The sequence below is a fragment of the Oncorhynchus kisutch genome, linkage group LG13 (assembly GCF_002021735.2).
Source record: "Oncorhynchus kisutch isolate 150728-3 linkage group LG13, Okis_V2, whole genome shotgun sequence".
In the NCBI taxonomy this organism is placed as follows: domain Eukaryota; kingdom Metazoa; phylum Chordata; class Actinopteri; order Salmoniformes; family Salmonidae; genus Oncorhynchus; species Oncorhynchus kisutch.
The window spans coordinates 72,679,234-72,698,828 of NC_034186.2; the positions used below are offsets into that span (position 1 = coordinate 72,679,234).

The 19,595-nt window shown below is 44.0% G+C and overlaps 3 non-coding genes and 1 pseudogene across 3 annotated transcripts; all 4 read right to left on the reverse strand.

The window, feature by feature from the left end:
• Positions 1–1,200: 1,200 nt before the first annotated feature.
• On the reverse strand, positions 1,201–16,822 carry LOC109883103 (condensin complex subunit 1-like; annotated as a pseudogene).
• On the reverse strand, positions 15,276–15,564 carry LOC116353207 (small nucleolar RNA U85). The gene has a single exon (XR_004202575.1). It is a non-coding gene; the product is annotated as a small nucleolar RNA U85 (small nucleolar RNA).
• Positions 16,823–18,167: 1,345 nt separating the features above from the next.
• On the reverse strand, positions 18,168–18,461 carry LOC116353206 (small nucleolar RNA U85). The gene has a single exon (XR_004202574.1). It is a non-coding gene; the product is annotated as a small nucleolar RNA U85 (small nucleolar RNA).
• Positions 18,462–19,064: 603 nt separating this feature from the next.
• On the reverse strand, positions 19,065–19,367 carry LOC116353208 (small nucleolar RNA U85). The gene has a single exon (XR_004202576.1). It is a non-coding gene; the product is annotated as a small nucleolar RNA U85 (small nucleolar RNA).
• Between the last annotated feature and the right edge of the window lie 228 nt (positions 19,368–19,595).

Here is a 19,595-nt window from a genome sequence, read left to right on the forward strand (position 1 = left end):
TAGGGATATCCTTGTCTCACTAGCGACTCCTGTGGCGGGCCGGGCGCAATGCACGTTGTTTCCTCCGACCCATTGGTGCGGCTGGCTTCCGGGTTGGATGCGCGCGGTGTTAAATTGGTTGGCTTGTGTTTCTAGGACGCATGGCTCTCGACCTTAGTCTCTCCCGAGCCCATACGGGAGTTGTCGTGATGAGACAAGATAGTAGTTACTAACAATTGGATACCATGAAAAGGGGGGTCAAAAAAAAAAAATTGTCAGGGGAGTATATGAAAAGATTTAGATTTCAGCTAAAATGCTGTTAGTTCCACTTTAAATGCAAGTGTTTCACACAAGTCGTTTTCAAAGAGATGGCTAACAAGCACTGCAATAAAACTCAAATGTCCATCTGGTGAGATGAACTGTAAATTATTCTTGAGAAGGGAGAAGCTGCTGAATGAGCTGCAAACTAGCTGACAACAAAAGCTAAAGCGGGAAAATTACTGCTTGCTATTGCGCAGTGACCCCTTAGCCTTCGAGGCAGAGGTTTTATACGTTTTTCGGTCCCACTCATTAAATCATTGGTTGATTACACTTCCACTCAAATGTTTCACTAATACAGATGAATGGCAGATGCCTTTACCTAGCTTCTGATGGCCTGGCCAATGGCTGATTTTGCTAGCCAATGGCTGATTTTGCTAGCTAGATTTCTCCCCCCAGAAAGACCAGAAAATAACAAAATACCAAATCAGGATTTCTCTTCAGCGTTAACGCTATCCAACAAAAACTGAGATTAAATCAGATAATTGAAAATAATAAGAATTTTAAGACTGAGCACCCGGGCTCAGTCTTGCTTTAGGTGGTCTCGAACACAACACTGGCCTACAGACAGTAAGGTCTGGCTGTGGATGGATTTGCAAATTCAGCAACATTCTCCAGTAATACCTCTTACAGTATGTATAATGAACACAAATCATGAAGCAGTTTGACAAGCTCCTGCCTTCTAAAAACATCTTCCATATCACTTGGTCCAGGCATTGGTTTAGGTCACACCAGTTGAGGCCGCTCGGTCATCTCTGAATGGGTTGACCTTGTTTCAACTAGGGGTTCCATTTCAGGAAATTCTGAACCTCTAGGGAGAAACTGGACAGGAATCCATTGAACTACTAATAAAAAGTGGCGTTGGATTGGACACGCCCCACAGAAACCACCCACCAACATTACTCACCAGTCCCTGAAATGGAAGTAGTTTATTTTCAGGCATCTTTAGTTTCTCACAATATATTCACAAGTCTTCATCCAACACAAAATGTCTGTCAGATTGGGTTTAGAAACTCTACGTTGGCAAACTATATTGTTAGTCTGAAGTCAGCAAAAGGTGTTCATTCCCTTTACATAACTCACACAAGTGCACTTGTGTCATTGAAAAGGAGAGGGAGCGAGTGGGCGGTATAGAGTGGGCGAGAGGAGGGAAGAGAGGGGGTGAAGTTACAGCGCATATGACGATGTCAGTGAAGGAGGAGAGAGACCGAGGAACATTATAGGCAGAGAAAGAGCATGGAACAGGATGGGAGAGGTGTGTGGGAGAGGGGAAGACCTTGGAGATCAATTACAGGAGGTAGAGATGGAGCACGTGTCAGAGGGACAGTGTCAGAGGGACAGTGTCAGAGGGACAATTAGGGAGTGTAGTTGCGTAAAATAACATGCTCTCCTTACTTAAAGTGCTCCACTCTGCTAACCAGCACCTCACCTAAATATCTGTGCGTTTTTTTCAGTCTCTAAAATAACATGCTACCATTTTGTTCAGGTGTCAGGCACTTCATAAACCAGGTGAGAACTGGGTAAAAGGTTTGGGATACATTTTTTTACACAAGCGTTTTGGGGTGAAAACAGCATGTTACTTTAAAACTTTTCTTAGTATGTGCCAAAGTGTCCTCTTTAGTGGTCAAAACATAAATATGACCCCCCCCCCCAATTGAAAAGCCAAATGTCCTCTCAAACAGGACTTAATAAAGTGGCATGTATGGCCTCAGATACGGACCAAGAACTTACAAACCAAGAACTATATGTCCACTAGGACAAAATTGAATTGCTTGGTCTCAGGAGGATTTAGGTAAACTGTTTCTAACAGGTTTAATAACAGGTGGGCTGGCAGATATAGGAGAGCATGGAGGAGAGAGAGTGAAGGAGTAAGAACGGTAGCAACAGTGTCTAGCCAAGCTGTGACAATCCAACCTGAACACACTATTTCACTGACCAAACACAATGCAAGAGAAGGGCATTCATTACTCCTTGTAATGAGGGCATAAATCTGACTCCACTTGCAAACACACATGGATGACAGAGGTAGTGTGGTTCACACCAAAGTTTTTTTTAAAGTCTTGTTTCCACTACAAAAAGACAGAGTCAAAGTATTTAGTGCTGACTAGAGGAACATTACAAAAGATTTTAAAAAGTCACTTAAAGTGAAAACATGATTTAAAAAGACGACAAAACAATAGAACAGGATGTGACAAACTAAAAGCAGAGGAAGATCAGTGTCGGAGACGAGCACGTAGAGAGGTGCGGGCGATGGGTGTGGTCACCTTAGGTGTCTCGCTCTCTGCCATGACAGCGTCTGATTGGATAAAAACAAACAAATACCAGTAACATTGACGTGTTCATTTGACAAGCAACAACTAACCAGATTTTTTCCCAACAATAAATGCTATGAAATTGCAAAGATTAAAACAAATGCCATTTCATGACACCATCCTGGGAAGCCAGCACCAACAATCTACTGAGAGCACAGAAAGCATATCAACTGATTCATCACTTTAACGGAAAAGCACTGCCAACACTAACTAAAACAGACTGTACTGTTAGAAAGAGTAGATACCTTCCTCCTCTTCGTCACTGCTGAAGGTGATAACAGCTTTCTTAGAGGACTTCTGGGTTGGTTTAGGGGTCACAAAGCTATCGTCGTGGTGACTGGATACAGAGGGCTTGACCTTTGAGGGGAGAGAAAGAAAATCATGGAACATTAGCTAAAGTCTATGTAATTGGCAAAAATAAATACATTCAGGAGGGAAAAATTCACTGTCTACCAGAAAAGTCACTACACGTGTGCGCGCTCACCTCTCTTGGACCTGCCACCTCGTCCCTTGTTGGGTAGTGGCGTGTGAGTGGTGTTCTGGCTGGGCCCAGCTCCCTCAGACGCTTCTCAAACTCCTCCGCCCGGACCAGGGGACAGAGAGAAGAATCAGAATAAGACCCAGCGTGTGTATTCATTTAGGGGCACAGTCAAGAAATCAGTCTAGATAGTCAGAGTCAGGATAATGCATAGTCTCTCACTTGTCCCAAGTTTATTGTTATGTATATCTGAATTGGGGGGGGCTAAGGGCGTTATATGGTCTGAACAACTGAGAAACTATTTTGTCAGTCAATACATACGACCACTATCATCTGTACTTTGAGCTGTGGCTTGGCTCCTCGGCATAGCTTAGCAGTGATGGAGAGGAGAGGCTGGTAGACTCCTGTCTCAGTCAGCTTGTCACTAACACTCCCAACATTCCTGGAGCCTCTTCAGCCCTCGCTCACACAGACAGCAGAGACAGAGACACGGCCAGCTCACACCACTGATGCTCAGTCTGGGAGAGAGAATTGGGGGGAAATTAGGAAATTTCATTATTCACTTACAACAGTCTTTCAAGAAGAGGAAGTCTGACCTGACATTTGAAGAAATCATTCTAAAACCATGGTCTCGCTGATTCACTGTCTGTTGACGGAAACATTAAAATAAGGCATTAAAACACCACTCACATATTAGCATCCCATTTCCATGTTATTCAGCACAACAGGTTTCAAACCAGAGTCACAATGTGACCCCAGCATGCCAAGTCATCCAGAGTGTAAAGCCTGGGAGAGAACACAGTGGGCGACAGACACACAGGTTAAGTAGCCCTCACATTATTAAAGCCGTCGCTCGCCGGTATTTGAAGAACAGAACAATGACTCCCTGCAAGACACTACACACAGTGAGAGCAGAAGAGGCACACAGCTCAGTGTGGACACCACTCCATGATGGTGTGGAAGTCTTCCTCATTCATGGCTCTCTCTGGGTCTGACAGTCTGCTGATGATGTCTGGGAGCAGGTTGTAGATGACATTGTCCTGGGAGGAGAGGAGGCCACTGTCTGGTTTCAAACACTCAGACTATGTAAAAAGGTCCCCAATACACAAACACAGATTTTCAGTGCATTCAGACCACTTAACTTCACACATTGTTACGTTACAGCCTTACCCCAAATTTGATGAAATTGAAAATTAAATCTACACACAATACCCCATAACGACAAAGCAAAAACAGGTTTAGAAATGTTTCCTAATTTATTAAAAATAAAAACCTGAAATATGACATTCAAATAAGTGTTCAAACCCTTTACTCAGTACTTTGTTGAAACACCTTTGGCAGCGATGACAGCCTTGAATCTTCTTGGGTATGATGCAACAAGCTTGGCACACCTGTATTTGGGGAGTGTCTCCCATTCTTCTCTGCAGATTCTCTCAAACTCTGTCAGGTTGTATGGGGAGCGTTGCTGCACAGCTATTTTCATGTCTCTCCAGAGATGTTTGATTGGGTTCAAGTCCGGCCTCCGGCTGGGCCACTCAAGGACATTGAGACTTGTCCCGAGCAGGTTTTCGTCAAGGATCTCCACTAGAGGTCGACCGATGAATCGGAATGGCTGATTAATTAGGGCCGATTTCAAATTTTGATAATCTGTAATCGGTATTTTTGCACACCGATTGTGGCCGAATAATATATATATATTTTTTTAACACACCTTTATTTAACTAGGCAAGTCAGTTAAGAACACATTCAAATTTTCAATGACGGCCTAGGAACGGTGGGTTAACTGCCTTGTTCAGGGGCAGAACGACAGATTTTCACCTTGTCAGCTCGGGGATTCGTTTTTGCAACCTTCCGGTTACTAGTCCAACGCTTTAACCACCTGCCTTACATTGCACTCCACGAGGAGCCTGCATGGCAGGCTGACTACCTGTTACGTGAGGGCAGCAAGAAGCAAAGGTAAGTTGCTAGCTAGCATTAAACTTATCTTATAATTTTTTTTTCATCAGTAGTTAAACTAGTAATATCAACCATGTGTAGTTATCTAGCGTGTCCTGCGTTGCATATAATCGATGTGGTGCCTGTTAATTTCTCATCGAATCACAGCCTACTTCGCCAAATGGGTGATGATTTAACAAGCGCATTTGCGAAAAAAGCACGGTCGTTGCATTAATGTGTATCTAACAATAAACATCAATCCCTTTCTTTAAAATCAATACACAAGTATATATTTTTAAACCTGCATATTTAGTTAATATTACCTGCTAACATGAATTTCTTATAACTATGGAAAATGAGTCACTACTCTTGCGTTCCGTGCAAGCAGTCGGGGTATATGCAGCAGTTTGGGCTGCCTGGCTCGTTGTGAACTGTGTGAAGTCCATTCTATCCGTAACAGACCGGAATTAATTAGCCAGAATTGTACATTATGACATAACATTGAAGGTTGTACAATGTAAGAGCAATATTTAGACTTAGGGATGCCATCCGTTAGATAAAATACTGAACAGTTCTGTATTTCACTGAAAGAATAAACATTTGTTTTCAAAATGATAGTTTCCGGATATTGACCATCATTTGTGTGTTATGTTATAATAAAGTCTATGATTTGATATTTGATAGGCAGCAGCAGGCTCATAAGCATTCACGCCAGCAGCTCGTCGCTGTGCTTCAAGCATTGAGCTGTTTATGACTTCAAGCCTATTGACTCCCGAGATTAGGCTGGTGTAACCGATGTGAAATGGCTAGCTAGTTAGCGGGGTGCGCGCTAATAGAATTTCAAACGTCACTCGCTCAGAGACTTGGAGTAGTTGTTCCCCTTGCAGAGGGCCACAGCTTTTGTGGAGCGATGGGTAACAATGCTTTGAGGGTGGCTGTTGTCGATGTGTTCCTGGTTCGAGCCCAGGTAGGGGCGAGGAGAGGGAGGGAAGCTATACTGTTACGCTGGCAATACTAAAGTGCCTATAAGAACATCCAATAGTCAAATGTATATGAAATACAAATGGTAGAGAGAAATAGCCCTATAATTCCTATAATAACCTCAACCTAAAACCTCTTACCTTGGAATATTGAAGACTCGTGTTAAAAGGAACCACCAGCTTTCATATGTTCTCATGTTCTGAGCAAGGAACTGAAACGTTAGCTTTCTTACATGGCAAATATTGCACTTTTACTTTCTTCTCCAACACTTTGTTTTTGCATTATTTAAACCAAATTGAACGTTTCATTATATTTGAGGCTAAATTGATTTGATTGATGTATTTATTAAGCTAAAATGAAAAAAAAGTGTTCATTCAGTATTGTTGTAATTGTCATTATTAGAACCAAATAAAAGTTATTTATATATATATATATTAAAAACGTCAGATTATTCGGTATCGGCTTTTTTTTGGTCCTCCAATAATTGGTATCGGTATCGAAAAATAACAACCTCTAATCTCCACAATGCTCTGTTCATCTTTCCCTCTATCCTTACTAGTCTCCCAGTCCCTGCCGCTGACAAATATTCCCACAGCATGTTGCTGCCACCATGCTTCACCGTAGGTGCCAGGTTTCCTCCAGATGTGACGCTTGGCATTCATGCAAAAGAGTTCAAACTTGGTTTCAGACAAGAATATTGTTTTTTCATGGTCAAGAGTTCTTTAGGTGTCATTTGGCCAACTCCAAGCAGGCTGTCATGTGCTTTTTACTGAGGAGTGGCTTCCGTCTGGCCACTCTACCATAAAGGCCTGATTGGTGGAGTCCTTCTGGAAGGTTCTCTCGTCTCCACAGAGGAACTCTGGAGCTCTGTCAGAGTGACCATTGGGTTCTTGTTCACCTCCCTGACCAAGGCCCTTCTTCCCCGATTGCTCAGTTTGGCCAGCTCTAGGAAGAGTGTTGGTGGTTCCAATCTTCTTACATTTAAGAATGGAGGCCACTGTGTTCTTGGGGACCTTCAATGCCGCAGACATTTTTTGGTACCCTTCCCCAGATCTGTGCCGACACAATCCTGTCTCTGTGCTCTACGGACAATTCCTTCGACCTCATGGCTTGGTGTTTGCTCTGACATGCAGATGTGGGACTTTATATAGACAGGTGTGTGCCTTTCCAAATTATGTCCAATCAATTGAATTTACCACAGGTGGTCTCCAATCAAGTTGTAGAAACATCAAGGCTGATCAATGGAAACAGGATGCACATGAGCTCAATTTCAAGTCTTAGCAAAGGGTCTTAATACTTATGTAAATAAGGTGTCTAAAAACCTATTTTTGCCTTGTCATTATGGAGTATAAGTGTGTAGATTGGATTAAATAAAAATAAAAAACATTTTAGAATAAGGCTGCAACGAAACAAATTGTGGAAAAAGTCAAGGGGCTGAAAACTTCCCAAAGGCACTGTATTTTCCAATCAAATAGACATACCTGGAATTGTGTGTACCTTGGAGGCGAGCTCGTTGAAGAAGTTGAGTGCGAGGCTGGTGATGTGTGTCTGGGGGTCGATGAGCAGTACAGCCACCTCGCTGACCTGATCTTTGACCTTCAGCACTAGCTGGGCCAGAACAGTCACTGCAGTCTGCCTCACCGCCGAGTTCTCGTCACTCAGCCTGGGCAGGGGAGACATGTTATATCATGAAACAATATTTAAAAATGCATGCACATTTCTTCTCTAATCAGGATCAGCTGGGATACCATGAAAGAGAGAGACTGGCCAAAAAATGACATGACAGATTAAGCAATCGATTACCTGGGTGAGAATACGACCAGCCATACATTGGATATGGAGGCGTCGATGCCAAGTTGCCAATACCCCTGACCATAATCCTCTGCAGTCATTTCAGATGTACGTGTGGGAGGTAGAAGGCCTCTACTCTGAGGGAGCACTAAGACAAAAGGCTGCAGTGTCACCCCGGCCTCCATTGTTCTAAACAGGGGAATTAACCACATACACTGGGAAGGGATGAGGCCAGGTGAACAAAATAATAAGCAACTTCACCTCCAGACGTGGATTAGAATGTTTTCCAGAGGAACCAGACCCGCCGGGTGTGTGGTCTGCTATACAGTAGATGGTCATAAGCCACAGCTTCAGTATAATTAACTATGCCTGTAAAACAGTGCATTACCATTAGAGTAAAAATCATGTTTAATACCGTTATCAGTCCTCTCCCAGGGAGGGCTGTCTGTCTTTGAGGAGACCCAACACAATGGAGGTGTGTGGGAGACAATTACTGACTGCTACAAAACACTTACCACGAGGAAAAACCTGGGGATTAGTGTTCATAGTGAAAAGCCTGGAAAACACTATTCATCTGAAACACCTCAAACGTAAGAATAACCAAGCATCATAATTAGCACTATACAAAGACAAACAGAACTAGTGGAATGAAGATAACGAATTGTAATTAAACTTTCAATGGGGAAGGGGTATGGCTTCAGTGCATCTCAATGTGGGAGGAACAACCAGCAATCATCATTAAGCTTTCTTCAATTAAGTCCCCATCCTTCCTACGGAGTATAACCTATGGCATCACCTGAAATGATCTACTCATTGTATAATTATACCACCAACAAGTAGTTCTGGACACAATCAGAACCTTCAAGTTGTTCTAGACCTTACAGAAAGTTCAGTTATTTCTGTTCAAATGATATGAGAGTGCACGAGCAAGCAGCCCATGGTTGCCACAGTCCAGAAGAGAGGTTGGAGTTCTGAAGAGCACAGTACAATGTACTGTCGTGCTATAGCAGAGGTCAGAATGCTAGTGGAGGACATGACAGCATTTTACAATGTTTCCTAATGTTTTTTTTTCTGTTCTGAACATATGGAAATACTTTTTTTGATCAACTGGTTCAGTAGACTGCAGCAGCAGGACTGGAGCGTCTGAAGGAACAACATTAGCAGACAACCAGACATGGAACGAGCTTGTAGCCCTCAGCCATCCTCATCTAATGGCCATGTTTACCTAAATTAAAAAAGACACAATCCATAGTACAAACAGCTGGGTAATTAAATAAAGATGTGCTTGTTTGCTCCTTCCATATTCTAAACAAGTTCTATTAGCTGCTTGGTTAATATTTACTCACTGAACGACAGTGGCTTATGACAGTGACACCACAGCCACGCAAAGGAAAATGACAGAAAAACAAAGGTAGTCTGGGGTGTAGTCTGACCTGATCATCATGTACTGTGAGAGGGCCAGGCAGGCAGCTGTCGTGAGCTGGGGGTGGCAGTATCTGCCTGGGGAACTACACACCCTCACCAGCAGGAACGAGCACAACAGGCTCTCCTCTGGGGGGGAAGGGATGTGGTTTAAGGCAATTACATCACACCAGGAAAAATTGACTTAGTTTTGAAAGAGTTAAGCCTTTCTTACCAGCCAGCAGCTCAGTCTCACAGATCTTCCTGATCAGCTCTGCCTCGGTGTCCTCAGCAGAAGCACCCATCAACCCAAGTTCTTCCTCCACAGAACTGTCATTGGCCGCTTGCTGTGGGAAACATGGATCATGACAGTTGATTAAGAACTCCCTGTTCATGTCTAGTCTACTGGAAAGTTAGAGCGATTTAATCGAAAGGAGTAATTAGGAAAAAGTTAGCTGTTGTACTTAGCCCCCTGATGGGAAGAATCATCAAGACCTGTCAATCACTGTTGCATGACCAAAATTAAACTCATCAAGCTTTTCCTAGGGAGAAAAGTTACTGATTGGCAAGACAATCCTACTCACCAGGAGACTCACGTGGCCTCTTCACTAATCAACATCCTGTTCTGATAACATTTGGTTTATGAAACGCAATGACAATCAATTTGACACGAATAGTAAAAGCTCCTTAAACTCAGAACACGTGTATAAACCCAGCAGTCTCATTACCACTAGGTTTGTAGTATCCTAATCTCATGATTGACCATTATGTGAATTATTGCCATCATTGGCTTGGGTTGTATAAAAATACTGGACATCAAACATTGTGTTCACATTCCATGACCTTGGCCTTACGGGAGGGCGCCTTCTCTTCTGTCTCATCTCCCGCAGCTCAGAGCTGACGCTGCGCTCCAGGTGGGACACCTGCCAGAACGCCACGCAGCCACACAGAGACAGTAGCTGGGCCAGAGACACGCAGCTCACCACAGGGACTAGAGGGACACATCACCATAACGCCGTACTAATCATGAAGTACCTATACAAAGTATAGCAGAGTTTCAACAACTAGGCACAGTAAAAGAGCACCAGACAACTGGAGAATGAGCTATTCATACTTACTTTGAGAAGTTTTACCACCACAGTGCACCAACTTTCTAAATAAATATCCACCTTGTTCTCCCTGCTCCTCAGGGTCCTGAGATGCACCCGGCAACTGGCTGACATCCTTGTTTGCTAATATCTCCCTGCCCTCCACGATCTTGTCCAATAGCAGGCGAGAGCAGCGCTGGAAGCGGCGGGAGCAGAGCTGGTCTGGGGACTCGGACAGGAAGTACAGCAGATGGAGAAGCCTGCTCCATGAAGCTCTGCCAATGAGGGTCCGCCATCACCACACCTGGGGCGGGACTAGACACACAGTCAGGGGCAAAGACACTACATTCTCCCACTCAAGAGATGATGTGTGTGTGTGTGTGTGTGTGTGTGTGTGTACACACACACCTTCAGCGATGGCCTGTGTGAGGCAGGTAAAGAGCTGGTTGTCCTGAGGCAGTCTGAATGGAGCTCCTTTGGATTGCTGGGGAGGGACAAATCAATCACTATACACACTTTAAACATTCAAACGTCTATAGTCACCTGGTAGATTGTTTTGTCTAGGCTGTTGGTCAACAGATATTTCTTTAGTCAAGCCATTGCAAATATCTTTATTTTTCATGATGCACAAGATGCCCGTCTGATTCCCACCAGTCTCAGTGGACTAATCCATTGCAGATGCCACAGGGAAGGCACAGTACATCACTAAGACATGAGCTACAGAAATTGTAAATGGTTCCAGTACTTGTCAGCGATTTAAATGGTTAGACAAAAGGAGTTGATCGTGGACATCAACCACCCGAGCCACTGCCTGTTCACCCCGCTATCATCCAGAAGGCGAGGTCAGTACAGGTGCATCAAAGCTGGGACCGAGAGACTGAAAAACAGCTTCTATCTCAAGGCCATCAGACTGTTAAACAGCCACCACTAATATTGAGTGGCTGCTGCCAACACACTGACACTGTCAATGACACTGACTCAACTCCAGCCACTTTAATAATGGGAATTGATGGGAAATGATGTAAATATATATCACTAGCCACTTTAAACAATGCTACCTTATATAATGTTACTTACCCTACATTATTCATCTCATATGCATACGTATATACTGTACTCTATATCATCGACTGTATCCTTATGTAATACATGTATCACTAGCCACTTTAACTATGCCACTTTGTTTACATACTCATCTCATATGTATATACTGTACTCGATACCATCTACTGTATCTTGCTATGCTGCTCTGTACCATCACTCATTCATATATCCTTATGTACATATTCTTTATCCCCTTACACTGTGTAGAAGACAGTCGTTTTGGAATTGTTAGATTACTTGTTGGTTATTACTGCATTGTCGGAACTAGAAGCACAAACATTTCGCTACACTCGCATTAACATCTGCTAACCATGTGTATGTGACAAATAAAATTGGATTTGGACTACAGGAAAAAGTATCCAGAACAGGCCCCCATTAACATCAACGTGGCTGTAGCGGAGCGTCCCGAACAGGCCCCCCATTAACATCAACGTGGCTGTAGCGGAGCGTCCCGAACAGGCCCCCCATTAACATCAACGTGGCTGTAGCGGAGCGTCCCGAACAGGCCCCCCATTAACATCAACGTGGCTGTAGCGGAGCGGGTCGAGAACTTCAAGTTCCTTGGTGTCCACATCAACAAACTATCATGGTCCACACACACCAAGACAGTCGTGAAGAGGGCACGACAAAACCTTCTCCCCCCTAGGAGACTGAAAAGATTTGACATGGTACCCCAGATCCTCAAAAAGTTCTACAGCTGCACCGTCGAGATCATCCTGACCGGTTGCATCACCGCCAAGTATGGCAACTGCTCGGCACCTGACCTTTATTAAGGCGCTACAGAGGTTAGGGTGAACGGCCCAGTACATTACTGGAGCCAAACTTCCTGTCATCCAGGACCTCTATACCCGACAGCGTTAGAGGAAAGACCATGCAATTGTCAGAGACTCCAGTCACCCAAGTTATAGACTTTTCTCTGCTACCGCACGGCAAGCAGTACCGGAGCACCAAGTCTAGGACCAAAAGGCTCCTCATCAGCTTCTACCCCCAAGCTATAAGACTGCTGAACAATTAATAAAATCACCAGACTACTTACATTAAACACCCCTCCCTTTTGTTCACTGCTACTACTCGTTTATTATCTATGCAGTCACTTCACCCCTACTTACATGTACAAATTACCTCAACTAACCTGTACCCCCACACACTGACTCGGTAATGGTACCTGTATATAGCCTCATTATTGTTATTCTTACGGTGTTACTTTGAATATATATATATATTTTTTAACTTTAGTCCATTTGGTAAATATTTTTCTTAACTCTTCTTGAACTGCACTGTTGGTTAATGGCCTATAAGTAAGCATTTCACAGTAAGGTCTACACTTGTGCATATGACAAATAAAGTTTGATTTTATTTATTTTGTAAGAAAATGGTGCAACACTAATAAATACAATATTTTATAACAAATGCGTTCTCACGCAATGGATAGCGGGAGAAGGTGCTGTCCGCGGTTCTGAAACGTAATCTCCAGTGCGCCGTTGAATTGGCACCTTTCCCTTTATGTTGCAATGTGCATAACAGCAAAGTTAACCAGCATATTGGTGTTGAGAACAATGCGGCAGAAGCAGAGTAAGGAGAAGAGAAAACAGCCCTTGAGGAAACCAATTAAGATATATAACCCATAGTGTAACTTAAAACGTGCCTGGCATCATAAATCATCCACATCTACAGAAATCCTGTTTGTTGCCAGTTGGAATCAGTAGGCTATTGAAGACTCCATGAGCACCAAGCCTCACAACCAGAATGTCAGATAAAGCAATTTCACAAATGTGGCTGCTTTTAAAATCTTTGCGTTGTTTATATGGTTCCAAACAGGTAGAAAACACTAATCTAACAGGACTGGGAAGATGCGCAGCCATGATGGGTGGGCATAAGTCCACACACTACGGAACCAGGCCCAGCCAATCAGAAAACATTTTTCCTCACAATTAAAAAGCTAAATATTGCTCAGCATCCCACCTCCCCCTCAGACGATCCCGCAGGTGAAGAAGCTGGATGTGGAGGTCCTGGGCTGGCGTGATAACATATGGTCTGCAGTTGTGAGGCCAGTTGGATGTACTGCCAAATCCTCTAAAACAACATTGGGAGGCAACTTATGGTAGATAAATTAACATTCAAAACAACTCTGGTGGACATTCCTGCATTCAGCATGCCAATTGCACATGGACATTTTTGGGGATCTTATTTCAGCTCATGAAAAAAGGACCAACATTTTACATGTTTATATTTTTGTTCAGTATAGTTGATTTTATTCAAACACATAGGGTGTGATATACACACATTTTTAGAATAGACTACTTTAAATTTAAACTAATTGATTGGTCGAAAGAACAGGCAACTTTTGGTCAACCAAGAGTTTCTTTTTAGTCTGGGACAGCCCTAGACCTCTAGAAAGTCTAGGCCGGGAATCTACGTGTGGGGTCTTACCCTGACATGGTCAGTGATGTTACAGATGGTGATAAGAGTCTCTGGCCAGTAGGAAGTCTTCAGTAAACTTCTCTCCCAGAGCACAGTGTCCAGGTTACTGAGGACCACCTCCCTCTCTGCTCTACACAGAGAAACACACAATTACATTAGTCTACACCCTGAACACGCAACCTAAAAATGCCACATCTAATACAAGAACGTGCATACAAACATACTATTACACACAGCAACTTTAGTGTGTGGTGCACAAATGAGGTTCCTGGCAGTATGTAAATTCACTGCTATGTCTACACACAACATAGTAGTAAACTACGTCATTTACATTATGCCCAGGCTCCAGATTAATCAATCATCTCGTCGGTGCTCGGCCCTCTGCAGAACACACACATGGTCCCAGTCCATGAGGGATAACGTGTGTGTGTGTGGGAGGGAGGGTTAGAGGATGTGAGGGGAGGATTAAACAGGTTATGAATGCTGCCTGTGTGGAAAAGAGGCGGCACGGAATTGTCCAGTACAGTGTGGGTGGACTACAGATAGTCTCAGCCCCCCCCCCCCCCCCGGGCAGTGACTGTCTTTCAATCTTCGAAGGAGACCGAATGTGTGTTTCCAACGCTTGTTCATTGAAAGCCCAGATTTATATGTCGTCGTGACTTCGACTCAATGCAGAGAAGTCAGTGTACTCTGCTGTGCTCCTATTCAGACACTAAAGGCGCTAGCATGCTTCAGTTCGGCTAGCCAAATGATTGTGATTGCATACTCCCTTAAAAGACATTCACCCGAACAAGAAAAAAGCGTCAATAGTACCGTTTGTCCATTTTGAGACGCCGTAGCCAGTACACTTCCTCAAAATAGTCTGAATTCATCTAAGATAACGTCAATATTAATGACCGATTTCCTGAGTTTATGCTGAGGATATCCTTTTGTATTTGCATCTAAGATGTTTACTGAAGTATTTCTCGATGAAAAAATGTGCATGAGAATGGGTCATCTCTCGTTGAATGATAGACTATTGAAGAATCCCTACTGTTGACCAATTACCGACAAAAGGGTGTAGACTTGGTGCCCCCGAACTGAAAAAGAAAAGAAAAACTTAGCGAAGTCTAAAATAAACGACGTCACAAGATGTAATATATGCATGTCTTCTGAAGTGGTACGGCTGGGAAGCATGCAGGCGTCTTTATGAGGTTTAGTGGACAAATTAACCAACGTCAGACTTTTGAGACAAAGCCAAGCGCCAAAGGTAGGAGTTGCCAATAGGTGCAGACCTAGGAACCGTTTACCATACGTCAATAAGGGAACATAGTCATTGGGAGGTTAAGTGCAAAACTTAACTTGGATCAGAGTCTCATATTAAACAAAGATCAAGATCAATGTATTGGTCAATTGCCCACAAGGTCCAACTGAAATGTTACTTCCGCTTTAAACCCAACCCCTCCGAAAGACACATACAGGTGTAGAAGCCCTCAGATTAACAAAATAAGAGCTCATGGACTCCTGAATATGGAGGAGAGGTGGGTTTCTCCCTGCCTCAGATTAACAGTCACACTGTCAGCACCCTCCCACTGTTCTCTATCGTGTTGCTTTAGTGGGAGAAAAATGTGGGTGGGGCCAAGTCAATGTAGGCCGGCCCTTACAGCAGAGCAGCCAATCTCCGCTACACTGCCAAGATTACAGGCCAATCAAGACAAGGGAGAACCCAACCCCCTCGTTCAATTGGCTCGCATTCGCCTTGGTCTCATCATTGGGCAAGAAGTCAAAGGGGACTTAAAGACAGAGGTGTGGAGTTAGAACTTGTGTTTGTGTGTGGGCCTTACCGTGCAGCCATTCCCAGAAGCAGCACTGCTGCTCGTCTGTGCAGGCTGGAGGTCTCTCGTTTGCCAGTGAACCTCCCACAGAACCTGCACCACCGTGGACTGCAAGCTGCTGCCACCACCAAAAAACTCCAGGACCTGGGACGACACGAGAGAGGTGGTGTTGGAACAGATTAGATGAGAGAGAGAAAGGGGTTAATTATTGATGACAGGATGGATAGAGTAATCAGTAAAGAGTAAGGGCTAACTCAATCACTGGGTAGTACTGATTACAGGGTTGATAATAAAAGATAGTGAGTTTCTCTTATTACCATCTCCTCCAGACACGGGATTGTCCCCAGAGAGGCATCTCCACCATCAGTTCAGACAGACTGTCCACTAGAGTCTGAGCTTTAGCCCTGAGAGGGAGAGAGAGTCAGGCACCAGAGCAGAGCCCATTGGAGGTTGATGAAGTCGCTCCAAGACATTGTTCTTAGATCAATCGCACAATTTCCCACCTCAACTTCCACCTTGAGTCTGTATCTTTCAGCAGCAATGTACTGGTGAGAGCAAGATTAACAAATTCACAGCAGAAAATGTAACAGGGTGTGTTCACACAGGCAGTCCAATTCTGATGGATATTTTTGCACTAATTGGTCATTTGACCAATCACAAATCTTTTCACAATTTCAGAGCTGATCCAATTGGTCAATAGACCAATTAGTGAAAATAAGATCAGAATTGGGCTGCATGTCTGAACACAGCCTGAGTTGAAACCTCTTCGGGGAAATAGCTGAGGTGCTGGAATGAAGATTGCCGGTTCCCACGAAGGCTGTTTCAGCAGACAAGACAGTTCTATTTACTCTCTATACCATTTTAATGTCACCAGCACTGCTTCGCAGTTTCACATGGGAAGACATTACCATTTCAAAAGTAACTTAACCATCTGCAATTGGTAGTGGGATCGAGGGACCTGAGGGGGTTGATAGAAGGTGCCTGTGGCAACAGTTTGAAGGTGTGACAGCGTACCTGGTGTTGTCTCCCTGGGGGTTGAGGTAGAGGCGTCTGTAGGCCTGCATGACAGCATCTTTAATGGCAGCGCCAGTAGACCAGACCAGAGGTAGCATCTTCCTCACGCCAGTCAGAGAGTTCGCCACACTGAACTCGCATACTGTCACAGAACTGCACCGCCTCCTGGACCACAGACACATTCATTCCTCAATACCCCACACATTACATTGTCTCAGAACACATGCATGGAGTCATTGGGGTGAGATGTTGACCGTGCAGGTGATAAAGGCATGGTAATGCGGGTGTAGGTAAGATGAGGTGTGTTTGTACCTGAGGTAGTCTTCCAGTAGAGCATGGTGTTGATGACAGCGATGGCTCTCTCCACCTGCAGGGCAAAGCTCTCAGTGTCTCAGATACTGCAACAGCATCTCTTGTTTCTTCAGCTCGCTCTCCTCCACCCCTTCCACCCCCTGCTCCCTCCTTCTGGGGGGTGGAAGGCAGGTCCCCTCTGACCTCAGAGGAGTCCTGGTCAGGACCTGGGGAGAAACAGAGGTGTCAGATTAGAAAAATGTTCTCCGGAGAGCAGATGTGAATATCTTAACTCTTGCCAGTGTGAGTACACATTTGTTCCAGTCCACATGATTGAACAAAATAGTGGTCTAAAATGAGGACCAGTGTTAGTTCAGGTGTTAGAGCTAGGTTTGGGTGATTCACCAGTAGAAAACATTATCACCCACTCCATCAGTAATGCTGTCATCTAGAACTACACCTCCTACACCGCTGAAAGACCCACAGCACTAGATTGCTCTTAATTACATTTTGATTGGTTATATAATACTCTTATTCTAGCACTGATTTCACCACTTGTTTTTGAAAGCTTGGTACTGAATCATTTGTTTAATCGATATGAAAGTGTTTTGATTGAGTGATTACGACTCTTTCAGCAGAGTGCTGGTTAGTTCTGAATAGTTTACTTACTAGACTTGTATTATGGGGTTCTTTCTTTGGGCTCACACACACAGATGCACTGCATTCCTGACACACAAACAATCAGTTATGTGATGACTGAAGAGTTCAGCTTGGAATCTCACTTCTATAAACAGTTGATCCTGATTTGTTACAAATCTAGTCCCCTGGGCAGAGTGTTTCAAAAGTTATCCATCTGATCTAGACTATCAGATATCATTAAATTGATAGAATTAGAATGAATAGAACACGAGGAGAAGCTCAGGCTCCATAGCGGCCCACAGCTCAGAGGCTTTGATCACTGCCACTGGATGGAGAGACCAAAGGAATATGGTTAAATGGGAAATCAACAATAAAATAATATTGCAAGATGATGTGGCTGGTGACACTGCTTCTTGAAAGTCCAATCATTTCAAAACTTCACTACTGACATGCAAAACATTTTGGGACTGTATCAGTGGATTAAGGGAGAGAGAAAAAAGGAAAAAGAATGAGCGGAGTTTCCCTATAATAATAAATATATAGTTTGGACAAAAGAGGCAGAGGAGATCAGAATGAACAGATTATATTTCTATTGTTACAAAGCCCTCAGATTAACAAAGAAGAGCGCTCAAGACCAACTGAATATTGAGGAGAGGTTCTCCCTGCCTCACACATAGACAAACACACGTCAGTCACACTGTCAGCACCCTCCCAATATTCTCTACAGTGTTTCTTTAACGGGAGAAACATGTGGGTGGGGCCAAGTCACTGTAGGCCGGCCCTTACAGCAGAGCAGCCAATCTCCACTACACTGCCAAGATTACCGGCCAATCGAGACGAGAGATCCCAACCCTCTTTCAGTTGGCTCGCATTCGCCTTGGTCTCATCATTGGGCATTATATAAAAGATAAATCTAAAAGGTGGTGTGTGTATAATTTACCAGGTGCGTTTTCCTGCAGTCTCTCTCTAAGCTCTCAGAGTTTATCCGTCTCCTTCTCCAGGGGTTTCTTCAGGTCAGCACTGCTCAACTACAGATGAAAGAAACAATTGTAAGACACTGTGTATGTACTTCACAGTAGTGGTTGTTCGTGTGCGCGCGCACCTTGCAGCTGTAGGGGTTGTGTGCGATGAAGGCAGCCAGAAGCTGGATGGCACTCTTGAACACATTGATGGATTTGTCCATCAGCCTTCCCACTGCCAACCCCATCACTTCACTCTACCTGTTCAGGGGCAGAGCCTGGGGAGAGAGATCACAGAGGACATGAGGACCGCTCAGTAATCCCAGAGGAAGTGATTATCGCCTAGTCTCCTTTCCTTCAAAAACTGAGCTGGTTTTATCTGTAAATAAAATCATGCAAATAATTTCTGGGGGCTTGAGAGAATGACAATCAAATGGGGATCTGATGTTGAGGGACAATTCACTTCAAACCAGCACAGAAGTGTTGGTGACTTTACTGAATGTTGAGGCCACCGCATAGCTGTCACTAAGATTTCTAAATGCCCTCAGATTACCAAAGGAAGATGTCATAGCCATAGCAAAGGCCATCAACAAAGAGTTGTGTCCCCTTGCCAACTGAAACATATACTCTCACACTCAAACACTTTCAGCAGCTTTCATCCTGCCTTCTCCCATGTCTCTGGGATGGGCAGAGGGTGAGAAGGGCTGCTAGTTTACTATAGGTGGGCCCTTACAGCAGAGCAGCCAATCTTCGCCACACTGCCAAGATTACCCACCAATCGGGAGGAAGGTGCACACTCTCAGCCTGATTGGCTCATACTTGCCATTATCTCATCACTGGGATGTATTAATTGACTATAGAGCATGCTATAAGCCCACATATTCAAATATGACTGGGTGATGAAGGACCTACCTTATTGGGTGCAGTGATGATACTCTGCCTGTAGGAGTCACTCTCCAGGATTTCTGTGAGTGAGGCGTTGAGGGAGGGCAGGGAGACGGCCAGGCCACCCACCACTAACAGAGAAAACAATGAAATAAGGATGAGAACGTCGGCTGAATAGTGAGCAC